The 21,742-nt window shown below is 39.7% G+C and overlaps 1 protein-coding gene across 1 annotated transcript in view; it reads left to right on the top strand.

The window, feature by feature from the left end:
• The first annotated feature begins 7,606 nt into the window (after positions 1-7,606).
• SPATS2L (spermatogenesis associated, serine-rich 2-like) overlaps positions 7,607-21,742 on the top strand; it is a 187,426-nt gene continuing 173,290 nt past the window's right edge. The window contains exon 1 of the mRNA XM_006861995.1: positions 7,607-7,637. The gene's annotated coding sequence lies outside the window, so the exon portion shown is untranslated. The remainder of the gene's footprint in view (positions 7,638-21,742) is intronic.

The raw sequence follows: 21,742 nt of genomic DNA, 5'->3' as shown, positions 1-21,742 counted from the left end.
TCTTAGTCCTTGGAGGATGATACCTTTTCTGCCATTGATAACATGCTAATTGAGACAAGCCAAAGAGCCAAGAGACATGTTGATATCAATACCTGGATTTTATGAATTCGTTGTTATTTTAAACTATTCGTGATCTTCTTTCACTGTGTTTCTTTTTAGTATACATGCTGTCTTAAGAGGATGTAGTTAAGAAAGACTCAGTCAAATGACTCAGTTATGGTATCATATTTGGTCTTCTTATTCCCAATCATCAGAACCCTATTATGAAAATGAAACAAGATTAGTCTGGACTGACTTTGAGATTGCATTAATTTTTCTTTTGAAAAAATGTACTAAAAAGCCTTGTTTTTATCTCACTGTAAAGGAAAAGAACAATTTTGCAAAATACATGAGGGAAATTCAAAAGGTTCATGGAAAAATGGGATTAAAAGATCATTGATTTTTTTTTCTATGAATTTTTTGTAGCCCCCTAGTACATACAGCTTCCCAACCCCTGTAATTTCAACTCCTGTGGATTTGTTGGGTTTGAAGAAATTGCTTTTTAGTACATCATCCAGCTCTTTATGGAATCTTTGCTCTTAAAATGAATTGGTGGGGTGACAGGAAATCGCTCCTGAGGTGTCCCTCCAACACATCATTACAGTCACACCTCCTGGGATAGACAGTAATCAGGTTGAGGCATGTCCAAGCAGTATGCCAGCACCTCTGTAAATGGTTCCACGGCAGCCTCACTAATATGACCATGACAAAGAATGTGACCAGGACCTTCTGTCATGAAGGGATGTGTTTTCTCTAAGCGGAAAATTCCATGTTATTTGAAAAGGTTTTTTTTTTGCTCTCACACAAACGCTTTGACTTTTTATATTAATGTCTAATATTTGTCAAATGCATATATGGTGCTTTATGTACCGTATTTTGTTATTTTCCAGAACTAAATAGTTATTTTTACATTGTTTTTTACCCTAGACATAGATGCTGCTGCTGCTGCTTTGTGCCTTTGAGTTGGTTCTGATTCATAGTGACCCTGTACGGGGTTTCAAGGATAGCACTGAGAAAGTCCAACCTATAAATCAAAGAACAAAGCAGCACCTTAAAGAAATACTATTATTTGTATAATGCTATACTCTGGTAGCGTAGTGGTTACGAATCGGGCTGCGAACCTTAAGGTCAGCGGTTCGAAACTACCAGCTGCTCCGCGGGAGAAAGATGAGGCTTTCTACTCCCGTAAAGATTTACACCCTCGGAAACCCTGTACAGGGTCGCTATGGGTCGGAACCGACTCGACGGCACTTAACAACAACAACAAAAATACTTTATATGTTAGATATAAAGAATATATATATTTTTTAAGAAAAAGAATTTTCTGGTTGTGAGAATAATGCATAGGCTAAGCACTGGACTGCTGGACTGCAAACCATAAAGTCTGTAGTTTGTGTACATCAGCTGCTCCTTGGGAGAAAGATGGGGGGCAGGGCTTTCTGCTCCCACAAAGATTTACAGCCTCAGAAACCCTATACAGGGTCACTATCCAACTCAACAGCACACGTAACAACAATAACAACCGAATTTGGAAGATACTGAAATGGATTTTAACTAAAAAGTAGTTCTAATTTTACCACCCAGAGATTGTCTCGATTAGCATTTTAGTCTTTCTTCCAGATATGTATGGGTGTGTGGTTGTAAGTATTCATATGTGCAAATGTTTGTGTATATTTTAAACAAAAGGAGCCCTGGTGGCATAAAGGTTAAGTTCTTGGCTGGTAACCTAAAGGTTGGTGGTTCAAGCCCACCTGGTAGCTTCATGGGAGAAAGGTGTGTCTTTCTGCTTCTGTAAAGATTTGTTGTTGTTAAGTGCTGTCAAGTTGATTCTGACCCATAACAACCCTGTATAGGGTTTTCAAGGAGCAGCTGTTGAGCTTGAACCACCCACCTTGCAGTTAAAATGACTTTGCAGTCTGACACATTAGCCCACAGCACCACACCATTACAACTAGGAAAATCCTGTGTGGTAGTTCTTCTCTGTCACATGGGGTTGCAGTGACTTGGAACTGACTCCATGGCACCCAGTAAGAGCTATAACATGGTGGACACAGGAAGTTTGTACTGAAGAATCATAATGCATAGTAATTAAAAGTACTTTGATTTCAGAATCTAAATTATTCGAAGCCTGGCTGTACTCCTTACATTCTGATCGTAAATTGTTTAAACTTCATTTTCTTTTATAAAATGAAGACGACAATAGTATGTCTTGTAGGTGCATTGTAAGAATTAAATCAGATCATGCATTGCAATTCATAGTATGTTTGAACCAGAGTAAATGCTCTGTAAATGACCTATTGTTATTTTATAAGCTTTTTTTCCTTTCCTTCTTTTTTCCCTTCTGTCTTCTTCACTTAAATTCTAGGGTAAAAGTTTTCCTTGTCATAAAAATGTTATTTGAAAAATATTTGGAATGACTGAATTAATCCTCCTTAAAATGCATTAATTTCCCTATGGTTAGACAATTTCCAATTCTTTGGTTTCATAAACAGCTCCACAGTTAATATCCTTTACATAGATGACAGATTTAAAATGAATTACTAATGGTATTTAATGGAGAAGCAGGATATAGCCGACAATTTATTAAAAAAAACAAAAAACAACAGCAATAAAAGCCAGTGCCATTGCATGGATCCCTGCTGACAGTGAGCCTAAAGGAGGACAGAGCAGAGCTCCTGCCCTAGAGCCTTCCCACAGCTGTAATCTTTACAGACACAGACTGCGCCATCTCCCTCCCAGGGAGCAGATGGTGGGCTTAAATCACTGACCTTTCATGTCATCAGCCAAATACTTAACCACTGCACTACCAGGGCGCCCTGTTATTGGTGTTGTGGTGTTGAGTGCCATCGAATGAGCCTTGAATCACAGTAACTCTGTATAGGGTTTCCAAGGAGTGACTGGTGGGTTTGAACTTTCAATTTTGTGGTTAGCAGTCCAGTGATTATCCTTCAGCAGGACCATAGCACTCCGTTATTGCCTACTAATGTACCAGATTTTATGGTAGGTTCCTCTCGTGTGTCTCTTACAAAACTTGTTTGAGTTAAATCTGCCATCCCCATTTTTCATATGAGAAATCTCTAAGAGGAGCTAAATCATGTACCCAAGGTCACAGAGATAGTGTGGCGGCAGTGGTATTTGAAGCCAGCTGTCTGCTTGCAGAGCTGAAGCTTTTTATCCCATTTTGGCATGCAATTCATGCCTATCTTTTTGAGGCTGGCAAAATGAATAGTTACCATTGTGCTTTCTACAAAATGTCACTTGGTGCCACGTAAAAGAAAGGGTTCTTGGCTGGAACTCTTGGCTTATGCAATATATAACCTCTTTAGTGCGTATGTTCTTATATGTTTTGGAACCAAGCCTCCTGAAAATAAGGTGTGAACTAAAGGAAATGTAACGCTAATAGGTTACCTGAAAGGAAACTTCAAGGAATAAGCAATATATTTCGTCAATAATACAAAACCCTTCTTGGTTTTAGTTGCATGGATCAGGTCAGAATTACTTATCTTCTTAAGAATCAGAGTATTTTACTTAAATCATGTTAGGAATTAAACAATAATAGCAATCAAAATAAACTGGTGCTGTCAAAAGGAATAGTGAGTTTCACGCTTGCATAACAGAGAGTTATGGGCTGTCTGAAATGAAGGGTTTGAGGGGGAAAATCTTTAGGTGGGCTCATTTTTAAGATGAGGCATCTGTAAAGAGCTATAAGATGTAAGTATAGGAATAGGGGAGACACAACGTATATAGGGTAAACGCGTAACTAATTATTTGAACTGACAGTTTGCCTTTAAAAAGTCAGCTATTTGGAACATTTACCTTGGCAGCTCTCAAATCTGACTTACTGCATGTGGTATGACAGTCAATTCTCTGTGAAAAATGCATAATTAATAGGAAGATCAACGTACAGGTACTGCCAGTTAGTACTTAACACAATTTCTTAGAACAAAGAAACAATTGAAGTTGTCTTTTAGTAGGGTGATCCTAGTGTGTCATTTTGTAGGTTCTGTTCTTAGGAAGAATAAGAAAGAAAGAAACCCAAAGAAAAACATCCCATACCCAAGAAGTACTTTGTTGCAGAATTTATAACCAACTATTGTCTCCTCAAGACAGCTATGTTGGGTTTTTGAGTTCCTGAATTTTGATTGCCCCTGAACGTGCACATTCTTGTCTTAGAATTGTTTCGGTTTTCCTTCAACTGTTACTTCTTGTGAAGGAGCAACCGTGTCATTCAGATCTGAATAGCTAAAGACATTTGGGTCTTGACATGATCTGATGACCCCGTGGCCTGTTGGTAGTATTTCCCCCTCAGTGGTGTTATAGGTGGTGAGAATCCTACAAGTTAAGTTTGGGCATCTATTTTGCACAGCGATTAAGAGCTCAGCTGCTTACCAGAAAGTTGGTGGTTCTAACCTACCAGCTGCTCAGGAGAAGATGTGGCAGAGTCTGCTTGTGTGAAGACCGTAAATTGCGTAAACTTCATTCTGGAAACCCTATGGAGCAGTTCTATCCTGCCCTACCAGGTAGCTAGCGATGAGTCGGCATCGAATTGACGGTGGTGAGTTTTGTGTATATGTGTGTGTTATTTTGTTTTTTTAAAAACAACAACACCTGTAGTAAGTAGTTAGGACTGTAAACAGAGAATTGGAAAAGGAATCAGCTGGTTGTATTCAAGATGTGGCCTCATGCGTTTGTAGCAAAGTGCTGTACTATCTCTAAGCCTTAGCTGCCTCATCTCTCACGTGGAGGAAAAGGGTAGCTCATAGGAAAAACACTGGACTGTGAACCTAAAGACCAGTGGTTCACGCCCACCAACTTCTCATAGGGAGAAAAATGAGACTTTTTGCTCCCACAAAGAGTTATGGCCTCAGAAACCCTACATAGGGTCACTGTGAATAGGAACCAACACAACAGCACTTAACAAAGGCACTGTAGGAAAAACACTGGACTGCTAACCACAAGGTCGGTGGTTCCAACCCACCAGCCACTCCTCGGAAACTGTACACAGGGTCTTTATGAGTCGGAACTGACTTGATGACACTTGGTGATTCAGAGGATCAGATGTTTCAAGCAAACTACTAGGTTAACTCAAAAGTGCTTTCCTAACTTCTTGTTCAGCTAGGTGCTGTGGAGTCAGTTCCGACACATAGCGACGAAACAGAACAAAACAACATAACAAAATTTAACACTGCCTAGTCTTGCACCATCCTCATAATGCTTTTACAACTAGTATCTAGGTTATTTATTAGTAGATCAAAACTATTCTCCTGGATGAAGAATCGTCAATTTACCGTTAAAACTGTCTTCAAATAAAGACTGGAAATTTTTGTAAACTGTAAAATTACAACATCCCTTGGACTAACTTCAGCAGATCTTTCTAACGCTTCACTTCTACTTCCTGCAGTAATATAGAGGCAGGCCCCTTTCTTTGCCCTGGAAATGCCTACCGCTCTGGTTGAACTCTCTCAAAGCTTGGACACATATTCCTCTCATGGTGAAACTAGTCCTTTGCCTTCAATAAGGGATTCCTTTGTACATAGTAAAGATCTTTGTAGGAAGAGGCATGCAGATCTATGATGTTGTCTGTGTTGTTCCAAGACAAAAGCAAACCCTATATAGTTGGCTTTAAAATAGAAGACAAATATTCCAATAAGATTGCATAGAAAACTCTTTGATTGTTAGTCATGTGGGTAGAGGAGAAAAGGAAAGAGAATGAGATGTTGGGAGCTTTGGCACTAGGTCTATAAAGCTTGTTGGAAGTCTCTTGGTTTTCTTCAAGCCCTTGTTTATATAAATAAGGATTTAGAAACTGCTATGGGTCCGGCTGCAAGAGAATAATCCTAACTTGGAGATACTCTTTTTCTTGTCCCCTTAGCTGCTGTGAGCTCACCTTCCTGGCTTGTATTACCTTCCAGAGTCATGGTGGCCCTTTCCCTTGGTCCTTTAAAACTGGATTTGTTCATTGCTGCCCTAGCTTGATCTATACAATGACTGAAATGTGTCTGTAGACTTTCTCTGAGACGGGCGTGTCTAAACTACAAGTGTTGGACATTTTAGACAAGCCGCTGTGATCCCTGGGCAGGAAGGGCCCAGGATTCCTGAACGTGCTAGATGATGCTGGCTGTGCCTGCTTGCTAGACTCATTTTGAATCAGTCTCGAAATTTCATATCTCCTTCTACACAAGCACCTATTCTGAATATCTCTTCATTTGCTTTGGTACCATAGTTTATTCAGCTCATTTCTTCATCAGCAAAATCCTCAGTGTCTGTTATGCATTAGGCACTCTGAGGATTGAGATAGGCATTGAAAAGGAGCGCACTGCATACCTTAGATAGAAAGCAAGATGTGGCTCAGAATTCAGAGAAGGAAGAGGTTAATAATATAATGAGGTTGAGTTTTTTGCTGTGCATTTTGCACTACATGGTTCTGTATGAAAATGTATACCAGCATTCATTTATGTACCAAATCTCATAACAATGGAGATCACTGTTATCTGTGACTGAGGCAAACATCTGTAAACCACAATTCCAGCACAACAGAAGACTCTGGACAGTCTCTTGTAGTGAGCTGAAATGGGTTTTGACCTATATATCAAGCGTTTTATAGGTTTTGATATTTTTCATTTCCATGTGTCAACAAATACCTGACTTGGTATTAAAGCCAGTTAAATCAATATTTCTTACAGTGGTCAAGGTACAGCAACATACATCCAAGGACAACATATCCCCAACAGCCATATTTTGTTGAGTACATATATTTTATCATAAACCTAATTGATTGTACTACCGTCAGATGAATAGGATGAAAATATCAACATAGCCACTATAAAAAAAGAGTCTATGCTTTTGTTCCTACCCCTCATTTAAACAATCTCATCCTTTATTTTGTTCACTTTAATCATAAGGAAGGAGAGTGTGGTGGCGCTGTATGATAAGCACTGGACTTTGAACCGCAAAGTCAGTGGTTCAAGCCCACCAACCTCTCAGAGTGAGAAAGATGAGGCTTCTTGTTACCACAAAGATTTACAGCCTTGGAAACTATATGCAGAGTCACTATGAGTTGGAACCAACTCTACGGTACTTAACAACAATCATAAGGAAAGACAACAGGAAAAGATAAATCTTAATTGTGGTAGCTTATTTCTTTATACTCAAGTAGGTCTGCCCTTACCCTTTTCCCAACTTCCATCCCAAGCAGAAAAATTCTGAACACAGCAGTAGGGCACCAAGAACAAGGGAATTCAGGAATGTCAGACGACACGAATCCTGTAACAAATTGTAATAGAAAGGAGAACTGGTAAATGCCCATTCCTACTTTCTTACTGGACTTTTAACTATTAGAAGCATTCTGAAAGTTATCAGTTACAAAGTAGCAGTATATAAAGGCCTGAAACATCCGTTTATAACCACCAACAAATCTATTTACTATGATCAGAGAACCCTAACTTCTTGTCCCGGTGTGCTGTGCTCGTGTGCACATGTGGAGGGGGGTAGGTACTGTGTGGTGGCTAAATGTGAGGCCTGACCTCTCAAATTTCCATTTTTTCCTAGAGTACTCACGACTCCAGACTGCTTTCAGGGACATCTTCGTGGATTCCCAGGTTAGTAGAGGTGGTCCTCCGGCTCACGTGCAGCTGACTTCCCAAGGCCCATTGCAGCACGAGCAGGCCCACCTATGGGTGTATGGTCTGAAGAAACTGCCCTTGGGTGGAGCAACCAGTTAAGTGCTGGGCTACTCACTGAAAGGTTGGTGGTTCAAACCCACCCTGAGGGCCCTTTGAAGAAAGGCCTTGCGATCTGCATATCATAACTGTGAAAACCCTATGGAGTTCAGTTCTATTCTAACTCATAGCATCGTCCTGAGTTAGAATCTATTTGACGGCATCTGGTTTCTTTCTTACCCTTGACAGGGTAGTGGGGGCCAGTGGGCCTGAGGCACTCCTCCTACCAGCCCCTACTGTCACTCCACACCCTAGTTCCACCTCCATTCCCCTGCTCCTCCTGCATCCTCCTATCCTTGTCTACACCTTCCTACCTTCACCTCCACCCTCCTACCCTGTCCTGTACCTCCCTACCTCCACCTCTACACCCCTACCCACATCTCATTCTCCTACCCTTTCCTATACCTCCCTACTTCCTCCTGCACACTCATACCCTCACCTATACCTACCTACCCCCACCTCTGCCAGCCTTCCCCCATCCTCATAGCCCAGCCTCCACTTACACTATGTTGATGGATTACGTTAGAAAGTGTGGTGCTACAGGATAATGTGCTGGACTGCAAGGTTGGTTTGAACTGCAAGGTCGGTGGTTCAAACCCACCAGTCGCTCCTTGGAAACCCTACGCGGGGTCACTATGGGTCCGGAACCAACTCCACTCAACGGCACTTAACAACCAAATAATTTGAAGTACAAAAAAGAAAATAATATATATTTTGTAGACATTCTTGTGATGTAGAAAATAATTATGGTTAAAAATGACAGGTTCTGGAAGCCAGGTTGCCTGGCTTCCCCTCCTCAAATGAAAGCCATTTTTGCTGTTGTCTTTGTTGTCAAAGAACAATGACAGTGACTCTAGAAGACTGGCTTGCAATTAGCAGTGATTGGGAGAAGAAGGACATAGGCGTTTTAACCAGACGTCCTGCTTCTGCTGCCTGGTCACTGCATAGTCTTGGTGGGTACTTCTTCCCTGGGCTTCAGTGTCCTCCACGCTGAGGTGTGGATGATCACACCATTTTTGCAGACTTGGGGCAATTTGAGTTCATGTATGCAAAGTGAACTTAATTATTGTCAATTGAGCCCTGGTTTGGTACTGTGGGACAAGCACTGGACTGCTAACCAGAAAGTTGGCAGTTCAAACTCCCCAGTCATTCTTGGAAAACCTATACAGGGTAGCTGTAAGTTGTGACCCTGCACAAAACAACAACTATTACTGTTTAACAGTATTGGTATTTTAATCAATGTGCCAAAATTATTAGCTGGAGAGAAAGTATGTTGTTGTTTTTCTGAATACTTTCCCTGAAATATTTTACTTTTGCCCCCTGCAAACTTAATCAATTACTAAGCTTCACAAGCTGTATATTTACTTACAGTTTAAATTTTTTATTGTGAATTGAGTGAAGGTTTATAGAGCAAATCACCAATTTCGCATTCAATAATTCATGCATATTTTGCTTCATTTCACTGATTACAATCCTCTCAGTGTAACAGCTTCTCCCACTTCCCTGTGTTTCCTGTTTCCCTTTGTCCTTCTTTCCTACCCCTTCTGCACTTTGTCCTTGGGTAAAAGCTGCCCTTTTGATCTCAGTGACTGATTCTTCTAAGGCAGCTTTTCATATTTATTGTGAAAAGATCATCTCCCGTCCAGACTTTATGAAAAGATTGTATTTTCCAAATCAGGATGGTCCAAGTTAATGAGATTTTACTGCACATGAATATTTCCATGAGTGTTTAATCTGAACTTGAATTTTTTCTCCATAAAACTGAAACTTTTGAAGTAAGGTGACTGTAACTTTTTGAAAAGGGTCATTAACAGGAGTGGGTGTTGGTTATTTTCCATGAATGGAATATACTATTTCACTTCCTCATATCTGAATCACAATGAAAACACTTTGTAGTATTCATAGAGAATTATTACAGAAACAACTGGTTGGTTCTCTCTAGTTTCTGTTTCGATACCCATACACATGCATGCACACACACACACATAGAGCATACTTATAAAGAAACTGCTTAGTTTTTCTTTGGAGCAATTAAAGAGTTACTATGTAAATGTGGGCCTCCTTCTCCCCATCATACAAGCAAAAGCACACTCAGTTCCTGTTTTCTTAGAGAGTATACCAAATAATCAGAAACTGATTATTCGGCTGGAAGGCAACAAACAGCTTGATGGAAAGATGTACCAATTGAAGACAATTCTGATCACATTTTTGTCTGGGAACTGAGATGCCTCCAGCTGTCTGTCACTAATCATATTAGAGGTGGAATGCGAGGATATTTGGGCCTGCAGAAGATTACTCTAATCGCATGTTGGAACAAGACTTTTACTGGTTACTTATGTCAGAATGGTGGCTGGACATCCCTTCTGTAACGGGTCTTGCCAGTTGATAGTAGTCTCAAACATATGCCATATGAGCACACTTAACGAATTTTCTAATTACAGCACAGAAGCTTTCCTTGTATTTTTATGCTCTTTCTGTAGACATTACTGATTGAAATTATTTCTCCCTCAACACAGTCCTATTGCCAGCCATTACAAAAGACGAGCAAGATGGCAAATGAAACCTACAATCGCTGAAGAGGTGTCTGAATTCAATTAGGAAGAGGCCAGTCTCATGTGGACACATAAGCCATATAAATCCATTTTAATTGTGAACTCTGGTACTTAGCTGGTCATGTTTATTTTGGATGCAAGTGCCAGAGCTGGATTTAGACCAGAACTCCAGATCTTCTAGCCCTAATGACTAATTTGGGTATCCGTTGAATCCCTTAATTCATTTCTTAATTAGTTCTCCCAAAATTAGAGAGTTGTTTGGTTACAGTCATTTTCACAAATTTCTCATGAATCAAAACAAATGTGCATAGATATTTTCCCCATGGTCTACACATTTTCCCCCAGTCTTAAAGAACTATTTTTGTTGTTAGCAAAATAACAATAACAATGTTATCAACAAAAAGCCGACTTGTCTTTTACAAGGTAATGAGTATAATGGACTATAAGTAGTCTCTGTTAAACCAGAAAGCATAGCCTGCAATTGCCTGTTACAGGTCCTGTACCTTTCGACATTAAAGTTCCATTATGCATAGCAATGGGACCTTGGTCAGTTTACCTGTCCTTTCTGTGCCTCAGTTTCCTCTTATAAAATGAGAAGAATAACAGCATCTCCTCTAGTAAATGTAAAGCACTGTGTATGTGAGTTAACATGCAGAGTGCCTGGCACACTACTAAATGTTACTTACTATGTTTATTATCAGACAATGGTAGACTGATGAGCAGATTTTGCTGCTTCCACAATATTGTCAGCTAAATATGTCCTATTTATATACTCCATTTGGAGAACATTCAGGATGATAATGGAAATGGTGGAGACTTTGAAGTTGGAGTTAATCTTTCCTATTTATATTGTATACAAGGTCTCTATGAATTGGAACCAACTCAACAACACTTAACAACAACATTTGTATTTATATTTCTCAGTTTGGCTTTTCAGCCTTGATCTGTATAAGTGTTGACATGAAATTTTTGGTGCAAAATTGCTCAAAATAAATGAATGAACATTTTATTCTCTCTGCATATACAATGTCTCCCTTCATTAAAAGGAAATATATGATCTATGTCCTAAAGAAAGTTATTAAGGGGAATAAACTTCAGTTAATTCATTGATAACTTTCAAACTATTTTTTAACAAACTTAAATGCATGGTATATTTTATATATTTTTATTTAGATTTAGTGACTGTCTAGGGAACTATACATCTAGCAATTTAATGAGCTTTCTTCATGGTTACATGAGAGTTAGTAAATACTAAAATTGGTTGCCAAGAGATGCACTGGGATAACCTTCCTTAGTTTTTGCTTTTTTTTTTTTTTTTTAAGTCAAATGTGACCCACAAACTCCACTTGTGTGTGTGTACATACACTCTAGAAAAGGGTAGGTTTATATGCACTCGGAGCCATGTGTAAAATGTTCTTAGCCCCATTGTCTGTGCTCATATCCAATTAGAAACAGTTAAAGGTATCAGTAGTAAAACGGATGGATACATTTTGGTGTATTCTTAAAATATGGGGCTAAGAACATTTTACACATGGATCCGAGTGCATATAAACCTACCCTTTTCTAGAGTGTATGTATACACACAAACACACAAGTGGAGTATCTGGGTCCCATTTAACTTAAAGACAAAAACTAAGGAGGTCATCCCACTGTATTCAATTTTAATATTAACTAACTCTCATGTAGCCATGAGGAAAGCTCATTAAATTGCTAGATTCCGTAGACTATCTCTATACAACAATGGAGTCGTGGTTAATGCGCTGGACTGCAAAGTTGGTTTGAACAGTAAGGTCAGTGGTTCAAGCTCACCAGTTGCTCCTAGGAAACCCTATACAAGATTGGTATGGGTCGGAACTGACTCTACAGCACCCAACAACAGTAATATACAGTAATGGAAAAAGAATGAAATAGAGCTACACACAATACCACAGATGAATTCTAAAAACATAATGTTGAAAGAAAGAAGACATGAAATGAAAGATTACATGGGACTACGATTCCATTTATGTAAAGTATGAATACAACTGAAACTAGGCTCAGTTGCTAAGGGTGCCTACTTAAGGGGCTAAAGCTATAAAGAAAAGGAAGGAACTTATTGTAAGAACTTACTATAAGACTTGGGGGTCGTGTTTACTTATAAAAGGAAGGTGTTAGGGAAGAAAAAGGATCTGTAAGACTTCTGGAGGTGCTGGCAGTGGTCTGTTTTCGGCCTTGGACTTGGTTAATCGATAGTATGTTAAGTTATTGTGTGTGCTGTCCAGTCAATTCTGACTCACATGGACCCTGTGGACACAGTAGAACTGTCCCAGAGGGTTTCCTGTAACATTTACGGGGACAGATCTCCATGTCTTCTCTCCCAACGAACTGCTACTGGGTTTGAACCACTGACCTTTCTTTCAGTTAAGAGCTGAGCATTCTAACATTTTGCCATCAAGGTTTCGTGTAGGTTATACTATACTAACCATTAATTTTTTCTTCAACTTTTCTGTTAGTGGGTTACAGTTCATAGTTGTTTTTTAACTTTTTATTGTGAATTGAGTGAAGGTTTACAGACACATCATCAGTCCCACATTCAACAAATTCCACACTTGTGTCATTACAATGGATTGCAATCTACTCCCTGTACCATCAGTTAACAGTATTTATGTCTATTCTCTTTTAGCTCATAGTTGTTGTTGTTCTTTTTAAGGGGTGTGTCTGTGTGTTTGTGTGCGTGAGTGTCTAGGTTGATCTTATGCTGCCTAATTGTAAGTCTAGAAATTCGCTACACAGTACTGGAGAAGATACACTGGAGAAGGAAAATAAATTGATTACAGCTTGTACTTACATTCATGTGATTATCATAAAGCATATGCTAGCTCCGTCCATGTATCAATCTGTGGCATTATACCTCCATCCACATGTCATGTGGTCAGGTATCGGGAAGAGAATGGTGCACAGAGTCTGCACACCACAGGCAAGAGGACAGAGAACTCTTGTAATTTCTTAATCTTTGGGGCATTTGTGCCAAAGTCTTCCTCTATCCATCTTGACATTTCCTGGTACATTTCCAATGCAATCCTGGTACAGATCCTGAACCTTTTAAGTTTAAAGGAAAGTACCTAATTTCATAAGGAGAAACGTTTTCCTGACAAGTTTCTTCGTGGGTTCGTTCATTTGTTCATCGTGCATGTATTCATCAGGTATGATTTGATCTTGTCATGGGAGTGGGGCACTGAAGTGCTGAGAATTCAGTGTGAGTGAGTCCTGACCTATGTTCTCCTGTGGCCTTCTAAAAATGTATTTGAGTAAATCACAGCCATTCATGAGCGGACACATACAGCTGTTCGTCACATCAAATGGGTATCTGGTACATAGCATCTGTTCTACCAGGGCTCAAGCAATTACTTGTACTATTTCAAGAATGGAAATGATGAAAATCTCCATATGTCTAGAAAAATTGGTGATTATCTTTCAAAACAAGTTAAATAAGTCCTAAATACATAGTGTCCCCTTATGATCATATCAAAAGTCTTCATTTTTCAAGGACATATGACATATGAAATAACCACATTTTGTATTGTCCATACACAGTAAAGTTTTCCTTCTACTAAAAAAAAAATTTTTTAAAAAAGTTATTTCCCAAAGAAAGCATATTTGCATTGAAAGAAACAAGTATGGTAATAATAATCATTATTGTATTTATCCTCTATTTTCCAAAGTGCTGAATTATAACATAATCTATGGCCCATCCATTTTAACCAGTTCTCAGTACATCAGCACAGTACCTTACACTGGTTACAAGGATGATTTATTTTTTGTTGGATTTTAAGTGCTGACCCATGAAATGTTAAACTTCTATTGGCAGCTGTTGTCTGAAAGTTTGCAGGTGTCCTGCTAATGCCTTGAAAGACCAGCATTAGCAATAAATCACAGCATACATAATTTTTCAATAAAGTAATGGAAAGGATTTTGCATTCTAAGCCCTCTAAGCATTGGCATTTGGAAGTTACTTACATAGGAAATCAAAGGAAAAGGATAGAAGGTTCTCAGGCTTTAACCCTTGAACTGTGGGCCAGCCATAGTCAATAGCAAAAGCATCTTGGTAGCTTTGTTCTAACCCTGAAATTTCTTGGCTATGGGAATTGATGTAGTGCCAAGTATAGTCCTAATTGCATTCCTTGTTACTGAATAGGGGAGGAAAATCTCAAAGGAATTTTCCTTTTCTTTCAAAGGGGTACCTGGAGCATTAACATTTTCTGGGATAACAAAATTGTTTATAAGATCTTGGGAAAGCTTTCTCAGCAGAGAGCTTGAAGAGGGCTCTGCCAACCAATTAAGAAGCATGTGCTGCTTGCTTACTTAGAACAGCAAAGAGTTAGAGAGATAACATCAAAAAGATGTAGGAGAGACATGGCTTTGTCCTTTAAGAGCTTGCTTTCTGATTAACGAGCTGATGGCCTCTTTTCTTCCTCTTTCTCTGTGATCTACTCAAAGATTTAGCAAGATAGTACAGCTAGCCTCATAATAGATCACGGACTGTCTGAGCGTAAGTTCTGTGAAGTCTCTTTTCTTCATCAATATTCCCAGTGCTGGCCCATAAGAGGTGTTCCATTAGTATTTGCTGAATGAACAAATACATTCAGGCAGATCTTTCAGTGACTTCTATATTGATTCAGATTCTCTGATCTAGGAATCTGTATCTACTTTAGTACATAAGGGAGCGAGACGATGATGAAATAGGTAATGAGATGAATGTTGTTGTTAGTTGTCAGTGAGTTGATACTGACTCATGGCAACCCCTTGTGTGCAGAGTAGCACTGCTTCATAGGGGCTTCAAGGTTGCAACCTTTTCGAAGCAGGCCTGTCTTTTGAGGCATCTCTGCTTGGATTTGAACTGCCAACCTTTCAGCTAGTAGATGATTGCTTAAGCATTTGTGCCACTCAGTACTCCAAGCAAGTAAATAAACACAGTAATTATGGCTAGCAATAAGGGCCACACAAGACCTGAACAAGGTCATTGCTGTAACAGAGACTTTGGACTTGAAGAAATCAAAACCTGCAACCATGTTGTGGTATACATGGAATTGATACAATGTTCCAGAAGGTTTCATTTATTCCAACCCCCAAAACCAATGGCCATAGCAAGTTAATGTTGGCTCACAGTGACCTTATTGTTGTTGTTAAGTGCCATCTAGTTATGTTGGTTGTGACTCATAGTGACCCTATATAGGGTTTCCAAGAAGTGGCTTGCAAGTTTGAACCTCCAGCCTTGTGGTTCAAACCAACCTGCGGTCCACACCAGGACTCCACCATACAGGACAGAGGAAACCTGTCCCAGGACTATAAGTCTTTGCAGAAGCAGACTGCTACAGCTTTTTCCTGTGGAGTGACTGGTGGGTTCAAACCTCCAACTCTGTCTGTTATAGGTATTAAACCACTGTGCCACCAGAAGCTTATATATATAGCCAGTGAAAAGAACAGCTTAGCACAGCTTTTCTTAATGCAAATAGGTGTGCAGCGTTCATACCATACAGACAGTATCGGTTTTACTTCACAACATTTTGCTTTTAACAGATAGGAGTTGTTTCGTGCTTAGTGCCAAGGCCAAGGATTAGTTCTCCAGTTCACTTCCCTTTTTCTTAAAGCTTCAAATCCAGGCAGCTGTCTCCCAAATGTGGATTGTCAGTCACAAAAGAAACCAGATGACCAAAAGTGAGTGGATCAGCAGAAATTTATCATCAAAGCTGAAAGAAAGAAGCTCAAAGGAATGTCCTACTGACTGTGGGTCAGAAATGTTATCTTTGTATCTCAAGGACAGAACGTTTAATAAAGATTTAGGTACAAAGTACACATCACCCTCCAGGCAAGCTGAACTGTTTCAACCGGAAAGCTGTTCCTTAGGGTTTACAACATCCCCTTTTTTCTAAATTAAAAAAAATGCTAATGTGAACTGTTGACTCCCAATAACACATGTTATTATTGTATATAGGGCATAGGGTAAATAAGACACTTGCCTAATGAAATAACAGTTCATTTTAATTCTGCAAGCTGGAAGTAATTTTAGCTTTTTTTTTTCTTCTAATTTTTCCATGCTTCTTTATAGAAATAGGCCACAATTGTTTTTTTATCCTGCCAGTGCTTCATAACCTTATAGCATGTTTCCTGGCTTTATGTTTTTAAGAGCTGTTTTTAAAAACCCTTAAGGGATTTCATTTAATACATTGCTTTAAAAAATAATTATTCATCCATAGTACCTCCTTAGAGTATCTGAGGGTTTGAAAATATAGGAACTTCTTAATGAGTTACGCTTAATGGTCTATGCAGAGAATCACTAATGTTTACACCTCGTTCGGTGAACATAAATTAGATTTAATTAGCCATCCTGGAAAAGTAGTAGATACTTTAGAATAGATTCACTCCCTAAAATCCACTGTTTGTCTTTTATGTATAGTGTTTATAGATTAAATTCTATAAGTAGTATTTATCAAACCACAAGATTAACAGTTCAAATCCACCAGCTGCTCCTTAGAAACCCTATACAACGTCACTATGAGTCTGACTTGACCACACTTAACAGCAACAACAGATTGCATCATAGTATAGTGGCTGTGGGTGGGTATGCACTGTGGAGTCGGTTCCAACGCATAGCTACCCTGTATTGGGTTTCCGAGTCTGTAAATCTTTATGAGAGCCAAAAGCCTTCTCTTTCTCCCATGCAGTGACCGGTAGATTTAAACTGCTGGCCTTGTGGTTAGAAGCCCAGTTTGTAATCTACTATGCTACCAGTTCTACTTTATCATAGTATGGTGGTGGTGTTATGTGCCATGGAGTCGGTTCTGACTCATAGCAACCCTGTACAGGGTTTCCGAGGCTTTAAATCTTTATAGGAGCAGAAAGCCTCATCTTTCTCCTGTAGAACAGCTGGTAGTTTCAAACCGCTGAACTTGCGGTTCACAGCCCAATTCGTAACCACTATGCTCTTTTAGATTAAAAACATAATCTGCAGAAACATGAAGTCAGTTCTTAGGGACTTTGATAAATAATATGAAGAATGTGTGTTGTGAAGACATGGAACAGTTATGTGGAACAGAAGCTATTTATATAAATTTTAAGTAAACCGTAATATGCTATACAAATGTAAAGTAATTATGTCCTTGGTGTGTCTGCATTTATGGCATGTAGAATTTGTGGGCTGAAAGACAGCCCATAACTTTTTGTTTTCATGTTGAATATGTTTCCATTTAGAATAAGGTTTCTTTTTTTATACTTAACAAGGTAAGCAGTTTGAATGTACCAGCTGCTCCCCAGGGGAAAGATGAGGCTTTCTGCTCTCATAAAGATTTATGGCTTCCAAAACCCTCTTCAAGGTAGCTGTGAGTTGGAACCAACTCGCTGGCACAGCATCACCACCACCACCACCACTATTCCTTATGTTGGAGCTCTTGTAAAATATAGTGAACACACGGGGCCAAGGCCTCAGAAGGAAGGTGTGGGGAGCTACTCTGAAAAGTTACTATCTGAAAATCCTGCGCAGCACTGTTCTACTCTGACACACACTGGGGCCACCATGAGTCAACTCAATGGCAACTGAGACTCCCTGAGTTCTGTCACTCAGCACTTAACTTCTGAACCCTCCAGACTACACTTGTGCCATCATGATGTTTCAGAAGAAGGCCTAATTTCTAGTGAAGGACCTTGACCCAGCCCACGTCTGCAGTCCATACCCGAGGCCTGAGAAGCCATGGTGGCTAGCTCCCTCGTTCTTCTTAGGCACCAGAGAAGGATGGAGGAATCACTTACGTGCTTATGACCTTATGTGAGCCTCTGGTAGGGACCTCTCAGACATGTTTTATTTCTAGAGTTTCTTGCTCTTGACACTCTTAATCATTGCTGCTTTGGTATGTTCTTGAAGTTGGAGCTTTTCTGGTAGTTGTTCCAGTCACCTGAGATTCGTCCTGCTAGTCCCATCTCTGTCTGTTCCTCTGACCACCCCAGCACCCCATTCTCCACACGTCAGGCTTTTTTGCCCTGGCTGCCGTAAGAAACTAAAAACAAGATGATGTATCCGGTAATATTCCTCTCCTGATTTTCCACTGCCCTCTTTCTTGGGTGAAATTGCTCATTTCCACAGCACTTAGATTTTCCAGCTGCATCTTTGTACTCCACTCTTTTCAGAAAGCCTACAGGGAGTAGATGTGGCGGGAGGCTGAGGGGGAGGCCCAACCCTTTCTCCTCAGAGTATTCTTCCAGAAAAGTGGAGCATTGTCCACATCAAGGACCAGGCCATGGGAAACAGACTCTCTGACAATCACCCTGGGTTACACAAATATTACTTCCATTTAGCCTGACCTTTCATTGTGCTCTGAAATGACTTAAAATGCTTAAACCATATACAGTATTTTTCTGGAAACAAAAATAAATGGGGTTCTTTTAAGCAGCCACACTTGAACTTGTGCCCTTGCTCTTCCTTTTTAAGTCACTGTGTCCAATTCAGCATTTCCTTTTATCATGTATTTCCTTTTTTTGAGAAATAGCTTCTTTCTCTGCTGCTAAAATTATGAATCGTAGAAGCAATGCCATTGTTAATGATAAGGATACCTCACATAGCCTCAATGTACTTAGCTCTGAGATGGAGTTTTGCTCACGTTTATTTTAGTAAGTGCTTACTATGTGCCAGGCAGCTTTCTTAAATGTGTTAGCATAATAACGTATTAACGCAGCTAATCCTCACAGCAGTCCTGGGAGATGAAGATTATTGTTACTGTCTGTATTTTACTCGTTTACCAGGAGGGATGGTGAAATTACATCACTTGTGCTGTCACACAATTAAAGTGGGCAGGATCTGGATTTAAACTAGGTTGCCAGTTAAGCATTGGGCTGCTAACCACAGCGAGGTTGGTTTCGACCCACCAGCTGCTTGTTGGGAGAAAGATGAGGCTTCTGCTTCTGTGAAGTCTTGGAAACCCAAGGAGTAGTTTTGCTCTGTCCTGAGGGGTGGCTATGAGTCAGGAGGAACTTAAGTCTGACTTCAATGCCCACTTTCTTAGCCACTGAGCTAAACTTCTTGAATGGCACAGATGAATCATTTAGCCTCTAGGATTCTAAATTCCCTTATCTCTGAAGCAGGAAAAGTAACACCTGCCTTACTAAACTGGTGAGGACCGAATTTGAATGTGTTTACTAAAGGAGTTCTGGTAGCGTAGTGGTTACGAATCGGGCTGCGAACCTTAAGGTCAGCGGTTCGAAACTACCAGCTGCTCCGCGGGAGAAAGATGAGGCTTTCTACTCCCGTAAGGATTTACACCCTCGGAAACCCTGTACAGGGTCGCTATGGGTCGACAGCACTTAACAACAACAACAACTAAATTGTGAAGATGGGCTGAATGTTGATATGCTATTTTCTGTTATTTTGAGTGGACTTACTGCTTGTTGCATCTGGGCCCTGCTATGCTGGCTCCAATGAAAACTGCATATTTCTCTTGGTATTGTCTTGAAGTCACAGAAAACCTCAAGTTTTACAATGAAAGTGATCCTTTTCTTCCAAAATGGTGGCATTTGGAGCATAGACAAACCTCAGCATGACATTTTTAAATGTTTTCAATATGCCAAATAAGTTCAATATTGTTAGTTTCCTTTAACTTTATTAAAGTAGCACTTAAGTTGTCCCTTACTTTTCTAAGTCATGCAAAATTAATTTTTCCAAGTCTCTGTTCATCGCATATCATGAACTTGCCATTAATTGCCTTCATTAACTGTCCTGTATAATACTGGACCTAGGGCCATGTCTCTTACTGTCCACATGGGCTCCTGAAACAGAACAGATATCCGGCAAGGTTTAGGCCAATGGAAGAGAGATGGAAAGTTAAATAGAAAGAGCAGGACTTAGAAAGTCTATAGATTAAAGCATTGTGAAGAATGAGAATTCTAGGATATTTAATTGTGCTCATAAATAACCTGTACATAGACCAAGAGGCAGTCATTTGAACAGAACAAGGGAATGGTTTAAAATCAGGAAAGGTATAGATCAGGGTTGTATCCTTGAACTGTGCTTACTCAATCGATATGCTGAGCAAATAATCTGAGAAACTGGATTATATGAAGATGAACATGGCATCAGGAATTGGGGGCGGATGCATTAACAACCTGCAATGTGCAGGTGAAACAACCTTTCTTGCTGAAAGTGAAGAGGACTTGAAGTCCTTACTGATGAAGATTGAAGACTACAGTGTAAATTTTAAGTCAATGTAAAGAAAACAAAAATTCTTACAACTGGACCAATAAATAACATCATGATAACGAAAAGATTGAAGTTGTTAAAAATTTTATTTTATTTGGATTCACAGTCAGCACCCATGATGGAAGTATGTATTGCATTAGGCGCATCTGCTGCATAAGACCTCTTTAAAGTGTTAAAGAGCAAAGTTTTCACTTTGAGGTATTTTCAATTGCTTCATATGCATGTGAAAGTGGGACAATGAATAAGGAAGACCAAAGAACATTTGAATTATGATGTTGATGAAGTATATTGGACTGCAAGAACAGCAAAAAATCTGTTTTGGAAGAAATATAACCAGATTAAGGAGCTCTGGTAGTGTAGTGGTTATGAGTCGGGCTGCTAATCTCATGGTCAGCAGTTCAAAACTACCAGCAGTTCCACAGGAGAAAGATGTGACTAGTTCTGCTCCCGTAAAGATTTACAGCCTCAGAAACCCTGTACAGGGTCACTATGAGTTGGAACCGACTCCACAGCACATAACCACTAGCCACCATAACTAGATTGATCCTTAGACGCGAAGATGGCAAAACTTCATCTCTCATACTTTGAACATGTTGTGAAGAAGGACCTGTTCCTGGAGAAAGACGTCATGTTTGGTAAATTGGAGGGTCAATGAAAAAAGAGGAAGACTCTCAATGAGATGGTTGATACAGTGGCAGCAATAATGGGCTTGAACATGACAACAATTGTGAGGCTAGTGCAGGACCAGGCACTGTGTCCTTCTGTTGTACACAAGGTCGCTAGGAGTCAGAACTGACTCCATAGCACATAATGACAACAGTCTAGATTTAAAAAAAAAAAATATATATATATATATATATATATGTTTGTTGTTGTTGTTAGTTGCAGCCTAAGCAGTTCCGACTCATAGCGACCCTGTATAGGATTTCAGTGAGTAGCTGATGAGTTTGAACTGCCGACCTTGTGGTCAAGTGCTTATCCTACAGCGCCACACACCAGGACTCCATATATGTGTGTGTGTGTGTATATATATATATATATATGGTGGTGTTGCTGTGCCGTGGAGTCAGTTCTGACTCATAGTGACCCTATACAGGGTTTCCAAAGCTGTAAATCTTTATGGGAGCAGAATGCCTCATCTTTCTCCCGCAGAACAACTGGTAGTTTCGAACTACTGACTTTGAAGGTTAGCAGCCCAATTTGTAACCACTACA

This window comes from Chrysochloris asiatica, unplaced genomic scaffold (genome assembly GCF_000296735.1).
Source record: "Chrysochloris asiatica unplaced genomic scaffold, ChrAsi1.0 scaffold00045, whole genome shotgun sequence".
Lineage (NCBI taxonomy): Eukaryota > Metazoa > Chordata > Mammalia > Afrosoricida > Chrysochloridae > Chrysochloris > Chrysochloris asiatica.
The sequence above is the reverse complement of the archived record's forward strand: the minus strand, read 5'-3'. Positions and strand labels throughout refer to the sequence as shown.